Raw genomic sequence first — 12321 nt, 5'->3', positions numbered from 1 at the left:
ACTATTATACATACAGTAAGTCTCATAAAAATAGCTACCACTGTCAGCACAGCCCCAGTCTGCCAGCTGCTGAAGCTACTGGAAAAGTCCTCACAAACCCCAGTGGTCACCCAGTTAGACCTCAATGAAACCAATTCCATTTTACTGCGAGGCAGACTTTCATCTTGAAGGCTTTGGGTTTGTTTTGCTAGAAAGAAGAATTAGAAAAAAAAAAAAATCCCTGTTTTTCATTTCTTAGATGCAAAGATCCTAGCACAACCCTCACGCAGTGTTGTGGAAAGCAGAGTGCTCAATTCTATTTTCGCTCATTCTCAGCATATGGCCGTTACTATACATCAACTATTTAGAAACATGTATGGGTGTTCTTTCAAGCCTTTATAAATAAATGTGAGTGATGCTATTGCTTATAATAATTCACTAAAAATAGTAGCTTCCCATGGAAGATCACAAAAGCCTCTCACTGCTGAATCACCTATTATAAACCTTTATTTTTTTAAATTTTTTTGTAGTCACGTGCTGATTTTTTTTAACACTTCCTAAGCCTGTGAAATGCAACTAAACCAGCAATATCTTCCACCACACAGTGGCAGGGAAAGAGTAAAATCCATGTGTATGAAGGAAGCCTTCCAGGGCTCCTGCCTTATCCAAGTGCAAGGCTGCCTTGCACGCAGTTCTGTAAAGTGCTAGCTATGAAAATGATAGATTGTTAAATACCTGGGCTGCATTAATTGGAAGTGTTGAGCTGTGCACACTAAACTGCAAATCTGGTGACAGTTACGGCTGACATGTGACTGATGAGAGGAACAGATCTGATACGCTGTTGCCTGACTGAGTTTGATCAGGCCTGAGCAAGCCCTTCAAAAGCCAGCACAGGCACCCGAGACCTTCTCGCGAGAAAGCCTTCAAGCAAGCTCCAAAACAGCCCCCGGCATTTCTGCTATGTAGACTAATCTAAAACAGGACCCCTCTCGTACTATTTTAAGCACATAATTAGTTATTATCGAACCAGAAGATACTATCTGATTTTTTTGTTTGTTTGTTTTTTTTTTTAAAGTGCCTTTTAAAATATGATGTGCTTCAGTCAGTAGCTGACACGGCAAAAGGAACAGTCCTGCTTCACTGACCCGAGCACTGGGGAAGCCAAGGGCACACCTAAGCATGACTCTCTGTGGGTCTGAACTGCTGGCTTTTAGGGGCAAAAAACCCAACCCCTAAACCATCCCACTATGGGAATGAACAACTGTGACTCCACATATTCACCAAGTTACCTCAGCACTGGTGTGGACGGGTGTGAATTAAGAAATGAGGGATGAGTGGACAGAACAACTTGAGAAAGTTATCTCTTCCTTCACGACTCGGGACTGGGTAGCTATGGTACTACCAATAAAAACCTGTGCACTCTTCAAAACCTAATGGCAGCTGTAAAATATTAATGCCTTTTGAAAGTAGAAAGTGATCAGTTTTCCTTTTGATGTATTCTGATGCGGATTCTGCATTCATCCTGAGAATAACACACCGGTACTCCCTAGCCTCTCGGTGTCTTATGGTTTCCTACATTTTCCCTCTGCGTTGGGGAATATATTTTAAACACTGCATTTAGAAATGTATTTGAAAAATCATACAGACTTGCTTTCTGTATACACAAACCAAGCTTATGGTGTGCCAGATGACACAGGTGGACAAAACCATCCACATCCTCACTGTTTTTACACAAATGGTAGCAAGATGGGTTTAATTCAGGAGTCCTTCCCTAGTCCATTATTTAATGTGACTTCCATGAGCACATCACACTGGGACACTCAGCCCCAAAACCAGCCCTGCCCACAAACTCACCACCAAGGCACGTGGCTTTAGTTTCCACGTTGTGATGCCCTGGCTGTAATCTCCAAGTTGAGAACGTTTGATATTTTCTTTTTTCCTATGTAGAAAAACTTTTTTACAGCCTTAAAATTTAACTCTCCTTACCCAGCCTGGGCAGCTCCAGGTCAGACCCTGACATCCAAGCTAGTGATGCTGACCCCACTTGGCAGTCATGGGGAGAAACCGGCACTTCCAGCAAATGAGCCCACCAGCCCATCTTCCTGTTTTCCTCTGCAAGTGCCTGACCCTCTCCACTGGAGAAGGTGGATCTCACCCTTGGCACAGGGAGGCTTTGGTACTGCAGCTGCTTTGGGATGTCACTCCCCGTGCCTCCTAGGGCATGGCAGCTTCAGAGAGCTAACCCTCACCCTCTACCTTTCCGGATTCATCCCAGCCTCACCTAACCCCAGTTATGAACTGGTTTAGTCTTCATTGAACCTCACCTCATTCAGGTGACTTGCATGTTACTGGTTTTACTGGATTTTTAAAAATTTGTTTTCTGTTCACTGCAAGGGTAAAATATACCTGAGGAGATGACAAAAGGGAAGATGACACCTATTACACTGCCAATGAATCAGCCCTTTGCTATAGCAAGCAGGACATTCCTGTTTCACATGCAACTGCCAACATCCCAGAAACCTCACAACCCAGGCAAATGCACAGGTATGAAAGTAACCTCTTTTTTTTTTTTTTTTTTTTTTTTTAGATCAATGTAATTGATACAATCACAATCACAAGTGCTAAATGTAGAGCCTAAAGCTAGGCTGTGTCAAAATACTTCAGCACTTCCTGATGCTTTGTTAGCACCCCACCCCAACACCAGGGCCCAAATAGCAGAACAATGAGTGGAGAAGCCCTTTCATGTGCCTGGTTTAAACCTGTAGACATGAGTAATCCCTCCTGAAACCAAAACTCAGCCTTGGTGGGGCCCTTGTATCGCTTAGTACATAGACTGGGACAGTTTTCAGAGGCAGCTGTGGAGCCACACGGCGATAGGTTTCAGGACCTTGACTGTGCCAACAGCCAAGGTTGTCATCAGGTACGAGGACAAGAATTACCTACCTGGTAGGTCACAGTCTGGTAGAGCTCCCACTGTGGGAAGGACTGCACGAGTAGAAGACACTTACATCTGGAAATTTAGAGCCTCAATAGGCAGACAAAGAAGAATTAATTCAATAAAGATGCTATAGTACATAAAATCAAGAGGCTTGCTTTGGTTTCATTTGCTATCACAAACCAGCCTTGCCTTACTTGCCCTTCAGGACACGCATTGAGGCAGCCTCTCAGTACCCTGAGATGGCGTCATTTCACAGACACCGTCCCCTGCTCTGGAAAATTTTAAGTATGGACTTGCTGAATCAAGATCTATGCATCTTGGGGTTACAATAGCTGTATGTACTCTGAGATGGCCCCACAATCCCTCCAGATAGGTGCTCTCTTACAGCACCAGACAGGAAGACTAATTTCTGCTTCTCAAGAGAAACTGGTCCCAGACCCCAGGTGGGTAGGGTGGACATGTTACATCCTGCTTTTAGGGGGAAAACTTTGAGTTATGGTAGTAGAACTACACCGCTTAAAGTATGTCTTTTTTCAAAACCTCTACCTGTTCCAAGACGCAGAGCAAATTTGAAAGGGCAATGGTAAGAATGATGGTGCCTTTGTACATCATCTTTTTTTATGACATGGTTCACAGCATTCATAGCTCAAGAATGCAAGGCCTCCTAAGCATGCCAGGTATCATTTTCATAACAAAGGTACACAAGAAACAAGAACCTTCACATTGCAGCTTAACAGATGAGGGCTAAAAGAGCGAGCATTGGCAAATGCTTATAGGGATATTTTCCCTCCTTCTGGGAAAGGGAAGGAACCCACTACCAAGCACTCTGCATGACATGTATGCGCATACCTCATGACAGGTCTGATAATACTTTTGTAATATGAGTTGATATGCAAAATGTAAAATGGGCTAACACAAACTAGCTTTATGCTTTTTTTTTCCTTCTTTTTTTTTTCCTATGATTAAAGTTTAGAGGAGATGGTTTATCTAAAAAATCAGAAATGGACCAGGGTACTTTTTAGTTAAGATTAGCAAAGTGGGGAATCAAAAAATTGAGATGGAAGAGTCCATGCTTGTCGCTAGTCACTTTTTTCAGAGCTAGTAGAAACTCATTGTATTTGTAGGATCTGACTCCATGCCCTGTTGCAAAGAGAGATTCCCACCTGCAAAGGCTTTGCCATGTATCTAAATGCATACACTGTGAACTGCTTTGTAGATTTGAAGAGGAATGCCTGCAACGTGGAGGGTTAGATATGCACCAGTCTTTGCCTTATTGACAAGGACAAACAAGAGGAGACACACAGAAATTTCCAATTTTGTTCACAGGCAAGTTTCAAAGCTTGCAAAAGTTAATGAAAACCTTCTAGTAGTTTTGTATCAGGCTCTTTTTGAGGTGAAAATGAATCATATTAATTATTTCCAGCAGAAATGGGTTCTTGGTGCCATCCAATCACAGCCATAACCCCAGTGGCCCTTCTGAAGCAGAGTGACAGCTGAGTCACTAATGTTAAAACAGGAATGAGAAAAGGAAAATGAAAAAGAAACTAGGCTACTTCCCCTGAGGAGCTAAATACAGTATTTAATGGCATCTTTTTATAAGGTTAACAAATCAAATGCTTCAGCTATGAATTGTTGCCATCATCATTACTACAACAGGATGACCCTGGCAAACCTATCTCCATCTAAGTTTTTCCTCCTGATACACATAAATAAGGAGGAAGAGGCTGGAGGCTTCCTCACCACACTCTGGGCCTTTGGGGATATGGGTAGCAATAGCCACATAAGGCTTTAACAGGACAAACAGCGATGCTGTCAACAAAGGGGGAAGACAGTAGGAGGGAGCAGATGGGTATTTGTCTTTTCCTGCATCTGCAGCAGCTGCCATCTTCATCAGCTGTTGCCCCCGTGGCACTCTGCCTGCACAGGCAGGAGCAGGCAGCACTTGAGTTCCTCTTGTTTAACTCACACTGAAGAGTTGTCCCCCTCACCCCACTGCCCCTAATGAGTGTGTCAAAAGCAATTAAAGTTAGGATGGCAAGAAACCTTAAAGCTATATGCACAGAGGAGCATGTTTTTTCCAACAGTGCAGAAGTGTTTGGGCACTTTGGACTCCATGTTGCTCGTAAATTGCATTTTCGTAAGCTGCATTTCAGTGAAGTAGCTTAATATAGGCATATGCCAGAAAATATCTGTCCAGCAGAACAGTAAGGACTGAAGCTGTTTTTCCAGGAAAACAGCTGCATCTACCTGACAGGCCTTCTGTATTGGGAGACCCTAAATGTGCTGATAAGGCATTAGGGCATAACAGGGTGAAATTTTAGCTCATTTTCACCTCCCTCCTGCTGTTCCAGTGCCACGTTTGTGAGCAATGGCCCTGGCTCTGGGCTGCACCAGGCAAAAGCTGCTCCGCAGCTCCAGGCCCCAACAAATGGTTCCCACTGAACCCAACAAGAACCCACAACGTAATCAGAAACGCAACAGGAGTACGGGGTGGTTTGAAACACTGCTTCCTGATTTGACAGCAGTGCCAAACATGGGAGTGCACAAGATACGGGCACACAGGGAACTGGGCCACCTGGGCAGATAATTCCTGGAAAGATCACATGCGTTTTGACTAACCTTCCTCCTTGGGGCTGATGCCAGGGAATGCACAGTGGACACCGGTGGTACTGCATTTATATCTTCCTTTTAGGGAGCCATTTCCTCTGAGTTCCAGGACCTAACTCAGCCCTGCTTGCCAAACACTCAAAATTTCTATTTAATTAATCCCACACATGTCTTCGGCAGCCTCTCCATTCAGCTGGCTTAAGCACCCCATCTATGCCTTATCACACACTCTGGTCATGTTATATGTTATATATTACTTTAAGCATTATGCAAGCACGATGCTGAATTGCACGTAATTGCCATTCATGCAAGAAGTCTGGCTGACCTCTGTCAGACTCTTCATGGGAGAAAAAATTTGCAGGATTAGGACTGAAGCCTAGAGACAGGGCCATCTCTTCCCTCTGCCCACCCCCTCTCCCTTGGCTCTAGCGTCCAGTACATGCTGTTCTCTTCACTACTTCGACACAGTCCTTCGGCTTTAGACCTGAATGAAGAAAAGCAGAGCAAGCAAGCTCTGTGATTCAGGGGTATTTAAAAGAGGAAAAAAAGAGCAACTGTTAGCCAGAATCTGCCAGGAGGAGGAGAAGGAATTGGTCTGTGTGCCAAGAGGCAAGAGTCCATAGTGTTTCAATTTCAAAGACTTTCAGGAAAAACGACCTCAAGATACTTTCACAGGCTACTTTGAACAAGTCACAGTTTGGTATTTTGCTGGTTTTTAGCTCCTGTCCTTTTTTCCACCTAGATAACTTGGTTTATTTCACTTGGTTAAAGGCAAAATTACTTTAATAACTTTAAATAACTTTACTCCACCATTTATGGGCACTTACATGTCAAGTAGCTCTGGATTACTGCTATATAGTGGGATGCTTGGAAAAGAGTCCTTGGGAACTATAATGCTGTCAAACGCCTCAGTGCTTCAACCCTACCCCATCACCCCGGTACAGCAGCCAGCAAACACAGAGCACTTTCTTCTGCCATGCCCCCTCTCCATCCCCCACTCCCTCCTCAGAATTAGGACATTGCTGGAACTGGGTACAATGCTGTTTGCAATCATGCATGTTTAAAACAAAAAATGAAGTCCTGCACAAAATCAGGATTGTATCTCAGGCTGCCTGCAATCCAGCACCCTTATGCTGCCCAAAAACACAAAAATGGAGCTTGTATGTTTAGATAACAACTGTAGCAAAATTAAGACAAAAACTGTAAGCAATCCTTTTTAAATTCAGATAGGGCAGAGAGTGGCTGCCAGGACCTTACAAACGTTTGACTTGTTGCAATCCCAGGTTTCCACCCTGAGTCCTGGGTGTGTGGAAATCATCTGGGGACACAGGTGGGCATGGGAGAGCCCTGTACCTGCAGTTCCCCTCCCACCGGGGAGGGGGCCAGCTGGCAGACCCTGAGGAGGGCGCAGTGTGTGGGGACTCCAGGCAAGCCACCTGCCCAATGCAGGGGGAGTAAGGCCAGGCCTGCCTGCTCAGTTCCAGGCACAGACCGAGAGGTCAGCATGATGCTGGGTTTGTTGGAGAGGTCTCTGCAAATTCAGGGCTCTGCCTTGCAGAGAAGTAGGTCTGGCAGGAATGGGGTAACAGCATCAGAGTCTAACTCCTGCAAATATTAATAGTAGTCACATGCTCGTCAGGAGGGGAATCTACCCTTTCATGAGCACACACTGCCAATAAGTCTCATCAACAGCAGATCTGGGATGCCCCAACAGCATGCTTTGCTAGGAAAGCATGGGAAAAAAAACAATTCACAACTCTAGTCTTGCTGACAACTAGTCCCTGCGATGTGGTGAACATCATCTGCCAGGTACTGAATGCCCCAGGTTATGCTGACTCTTACTGGAGAGAAAGCAACCTGCTGTATCACCTGCCTACTGCTGACCACAGGACTGGGCTCACTATTGAAGAACTTCTGGAGCCCCATGTGTCAAATGACAACGAGCCCTGCTGTTTTGGTGGGGGGTTTTGATCTTTTGGTAGTACCCAGAGGAAAGCTGGGGGAAGAGTCTCACCATCAGCCAAGTTTGCAGGAGTGTTACTGAGATAAGGAAACAAACACTGGCTGGGAATGTCACGGTGTCATGCCGCTGTCCTGATGCACGGATTTTCGGCCATCACCACACACACTGCAGCGAGGTCTCTACCCCAGAGCCCAAGCACTGCAATACAGGCATTTCACAGGCTAAATCACATCAGTTCTCCAGACTGGCAGTAGTTTTGAGAAATGGTCTTCTTCAGGAAAAGGAAAAATTCAAAGCATCCCACAGGACATGATCCATGTTCCTCCATGGCTATCCCAACAAGTAAGGGTAAAATGAAAAGCCTGAGACAGACGTCAGCAGCTCTCAGGGGCCTGACAAGCCCTGGAAAGGAGTGCTTTCCAGCACCAAGAAAAGGCTGGGAGTATCACCTTCCCCTGGGTACATAGCAACAGTTGCTAGTTTTGGCAGGCAGCAAGATGCAGTGCAAGACGTGAGGGTGACATCATTTGATTATCACCTCGCTTCTCTCAGATGCAATTGGATTCCAGTAAGAAATTATTTTTAGAATCTCTACAGACAAAAACTAATTTATTACAGATTTGGGTAGAGGAGGCTGGGGACAGTATTACTAGCAGACAAAGCCTTAACAAGGCCCAGGTATTTGGAAACCAAAACCACAGCAGAAATAACATGTACGTATTAGCAATGAAGGTAATTAACCTTCTGAAAAACACACTTAAAGGTGGGTTGGATTCTCCACTGCTTTAAATTTTTGCATTTAAGGCTAGATATTCTTCCAGAAGATGGGATGAAGCTGAAAATGAATTCGGGATTTGCTCTTGAAAGAACTGGTGGGAGCTCTAAAGCTTTTATTCAGAAAGCCTGCCCTTAAAAACCTTAAAGCTTAATTGCTGCCTGTACTTGGGAAGTTCAGTTCCACTTTGCTAATACAGGCATTTGCAGTTATGAAGAAAGTTAAGAATTACTAGAGGATATCATGACATATGATGTAAATACTCCAGGGAAAGCAGTACAGAAGAAAATAAATAAACCCCCTCCAAAATCTTAAGCCAGAGGTCCATTGCTTTTGCCCCAGACACAAGAAATGAGTAACATCATGTCTTGTTACTCTGTGCTACTGGGAGCTTGAAAGTAATTGATCTTGCCTCCAATTTCAAGTTAGCTGTGGTGTTTGTTTAGGAGAAAAGGTTCACATGACAGGCTGGAGCTTCTGAAGGAGACCTTTTGCTGAAGCAGTAGCAGCTCTCTGGAAATAAATAACTGCAGGGATTCCCAAGCAGTCGTGGGTTTGTCAGCAGCAGTCCGCTGCTTGGCAGTGCACAGCACTCTTCATTATGTTTATGCAACTACAGGTATTAGTATTTACAGCAAATGGCTTCTTTTTACATCCCTTACTTTGAATATTTGATATCCTTTATGAATTTTAATGGACCGTTGTACTGTCTTGTGTTTTTTAGCTTGTCATTTAATATGCTTGTACAGTGACAGGCTAATGAACTACTGAGTGATGTCAGGAACTGTGTGGTATGTCACAACAACTTGTTTTATAAAATAACAGGGCAAAGCTTTCTCTACTTCTATAGCAAGGACAGATTCTCTGCTCTGCTTGCCCCAAATGAAAAATGTTTTGAGCAAGAAAGAAGGAAAAAAAAAAAGGCAAGACAGAAACAAAACTGCACTGTCAGGTTTTCATTTTGTTACAGCCCTCGTAATCAAACCCAGAAATGCTATGCAGCGAGAGGCCCTGGACTATCACATCATCCCCAGTGCAAAACTTCTGACTGACGTAAGCAATTGACTTGTCTGCTAATTTGATTTCTACAACTCACTGCGTCGGGACGTGACCGATAAGAGCTGACTAGCAATTCCCACAGATAGGGATTTTGCAGAGCCTTGCACACCGTACAGTGCGGCCAACTCCACCCATTTCTTTCTGCACATGCCACTGTCACCCGCAAATCTGAGGCAGACACACAGGACTCTCTATCAGCAGGACCATATGCGTCTGCAGAGATAGCAAAAGCCAGAGACTGCCATCATCTAGCCAAATAAACAACTTCACATACAAGAAATGACATGCAGCAGGAGAGATCCAGGAAAGGACATGGTTTAAGCGTCCTAATTTCAGAGGCTGTTGCTTCAAGTTAACGCCTCTAGCAGATGTAGGAGGCAACCCAATAACCACACATTCCTCCACGACACAGGTTCCTATTGTGGAGGAGTCAAAGTCAAGAGGGATAATCCATACCCAAAGCAGAGAAGATGGACTTCTTAGAAACTGATGCACCTAAATTGAAGATTTTTATGTGTGTGAAAGGCCTGAGATAAATACTTCGCTAGAAGGGAAAGAAAAGGAAAATGGATGGTAAAAGGCAGGCCAGCAAATAACATGAGTAATTTGAAAATATCTGGGGTAGGTGGGCAATAAATTACAAACCATCCAGCCTGTGGAGATTTACGAGAGGCTGTCTGCCAGCGAGGCCAAGCAACTACTTTTTCTGGAGTGGGGTAGGCAAGGAAGTGCAAGGGGAAAGACTGAAACTCTTGGTTACTGGAAAAGTAGATTTTTAAAACCGTCAGAGAAGGCAGGACAGACTAAAAAAGGAGACTGCTCAAAAAGCTCAGGCTTCCTGGAGCTACACACCTTGAACTGAAGGCTGTGCCAGTACCTGTGGCCATAACTGCCTCCCGCAAAGGATGCAGCACTGCTGCTGGAGGGCTGGGAGGTGCCTGACCTTACCTGCCCAAGTCCCATCACACCTTCCTCCTCAAGGGCCAGCAAGGACTTACTGCTTCCCCCGGGGTGTGCAGGGGGAACAACAGCAGTGCACAACAGAGCAGCGAGCAGTGATGGACACACTCCCCAGAACGGCTGCATCCCTTTTCCCTCTCCAAAATTGCTCACTGGGGCTTGGGGACCACAGCTCTGCAAGGCAGCGCTCGCAGACTCACAGGGCCCCTGTCAGCCACTGGTGACAGCAGCCCCACAGAACAGTTTTCTCAAATAAAAATACTGTTTACTACTAACAGAAGGTAGGCGGCATAATGTTTTCTAAAATCGATACAAAAGAGGACATATGTCTCTCCTAGATCAGTCCCGCAGCACCTCATGTTTTGGGAGCTGAGAAGCTGAGATCCCTGCAAACTTGAAGGCAGGTGTCTGCTCCCAGTGAGCAGCTCCCAAACAACTGCCTCCTTTCTGCCTAGAGAGGTTTTTTAACTGTTTATAGTTCCTTTGATCTGTTCCTTCTTAACATTGGCAAAACAAAGTGAAGCTGAAGGAGGTAGGATCTTCTCAGTTAATAGTGTCAGCATTGTGTCTTAATCCCCCCTGAGGCATCTTCCCAGAGTCATTTTACCAGCAGCCACTGTCTTGCCTGCCTTGTTGTTTTTAAAACTACTTTGATATTAAACCAACCCCACAAAGCCCTACAATAATCACCACAATACTGGCGACAGAGGGTGAGGAAGAGCAGGACAAGCCCCAGCTACCCACCTTTAGGCATCTTGGATATGCAAGCTGGGAGTTGAGGATCCTGAGGCATCCTGAGAGCTGAAGCTTGTTTCAGAGCACCCAAGGTCAAAACTGCCCCACTGCTCATGTGAGGCACAGAGGCACCTGAAGTTACACCCTGACGACCTTCTCCTCTTCTCTCTTCTCCAAGTTATTTTGTCCTTTAATTTGCCCCTTTGTATCACTAAGATTGCAAGCACTGTGCAAGCTGTTCTCATCTTTGCATGCCCAGAGACATAAACCAAATAATAATACTAGGTGAAAAAGGGGAAATTTGTCTCAAGACCATGATGTTTCTATCAAAGTGACCAGAGGCACAACATTCATGCCCTAAACAAGAGGGAAGGTAGGCAGGCAGGGAAGTATGGGAAGAGGAATCAGAACTAGCGACACATGCAGTAATTCATCCAAACCAACAGAAAGGGGCTACAGACTTTGTTCTTGCACTTGTCAAGTAAATGACTTGTAACAAACAATAAAAGTTTCTCTACCAATAAAACAGACAAAGCACTTAGTACCTGTAATTTTAGCCTCAGAGAGTAAACTATTTAATTCTTCATTTTTAAATTTCTTTTACGTCTGAAAAGATCACTAGCTCCTCACTCTGGTGCTTCCACAGCAATTTAACAGGCATCAAATGACAAGATAACAAACTGACAAACCTCAACCCAAAGGAGAAATCTCTCTACCCTCATTTAGAACAGAAACTTTACTATTCAGGTCCCTCTGAGAAAATCTAGAATAAATAAATACAGTGCTTTTCCTACCCTCTTCATTTAGGAAAAAATCACCACCACCATCATGTGATGCAGCCTCAAGGCCATGGCTTTCTAGAAAGAAAAGCCAAGGGGAACAATTGTTCCTGAAGGGTTTGCCTGTCTGCAGAAACAGGATCACATCAAGCAATGAACAGCTGGACAAAGTGCCTTAAATCACACATCACAGATGTTTCTTAGTCCTCCATGAAGCTAACACAAGGAAGCACAGCCGCTGAGGCCAGCGAAGGAGGGCAAGGAGGTGGTGAGGAAATATAGGGATGCTGCCACGATTTTTATGCTGACCATACTTTTGCCTGACAGCTACTGAAAAGGCAAGACCCCCTGGCCACCAACAGTGGCCAGGCAATGGGTCAGGCAAACAAAAGCCCTGTATCTCCATTCTGCAGAGGTGGAGGCATGACTGGGTGGCAGAGCTGGTGGAAAGCAATATATCAACTGGAAAACTACGATGAACGAAAACCTAAGCATTATTACAAAACCATAAAAAACTGGGGGGGGG

At 44.7% G+C, this 12321-nt stretch overlaps 1 protein-coding gene across 2 annotated transcripts in view; it reads right to left on the bottom strand.

Annotated features, from left to right (window-relative positions):
• The window catches only part of FOXO3 (forkhead box O3), a 58344-nt gene that overhangs the window by 25549 nt on the left and 20474 nt on the right, over positions 1-12321 (bottom strand). The gene's annotated exons all lie outside the window — the stretch shown is intronic.

Source organism: Athene cunicularia, assembly GCF_003259725.1.
Source record: "Athene cunicularia isolate RWA chromosome 3 unlocalized genomic scaffold, athCun1 chr3_part1, whole genome shotgun sequence".
Taxonomy (NCBI): domain Eukaryota; kingdom Metazoa; phylum Chordata; class Aves; order Strigiformes; family Strigidae; genus Athene; species Athene cunicularia.
The sequence above is the reverse complement of the archived record's forward strand: the minus strand, read 5'-3'. Positions and strand labels throughout refer to the sequence as shown.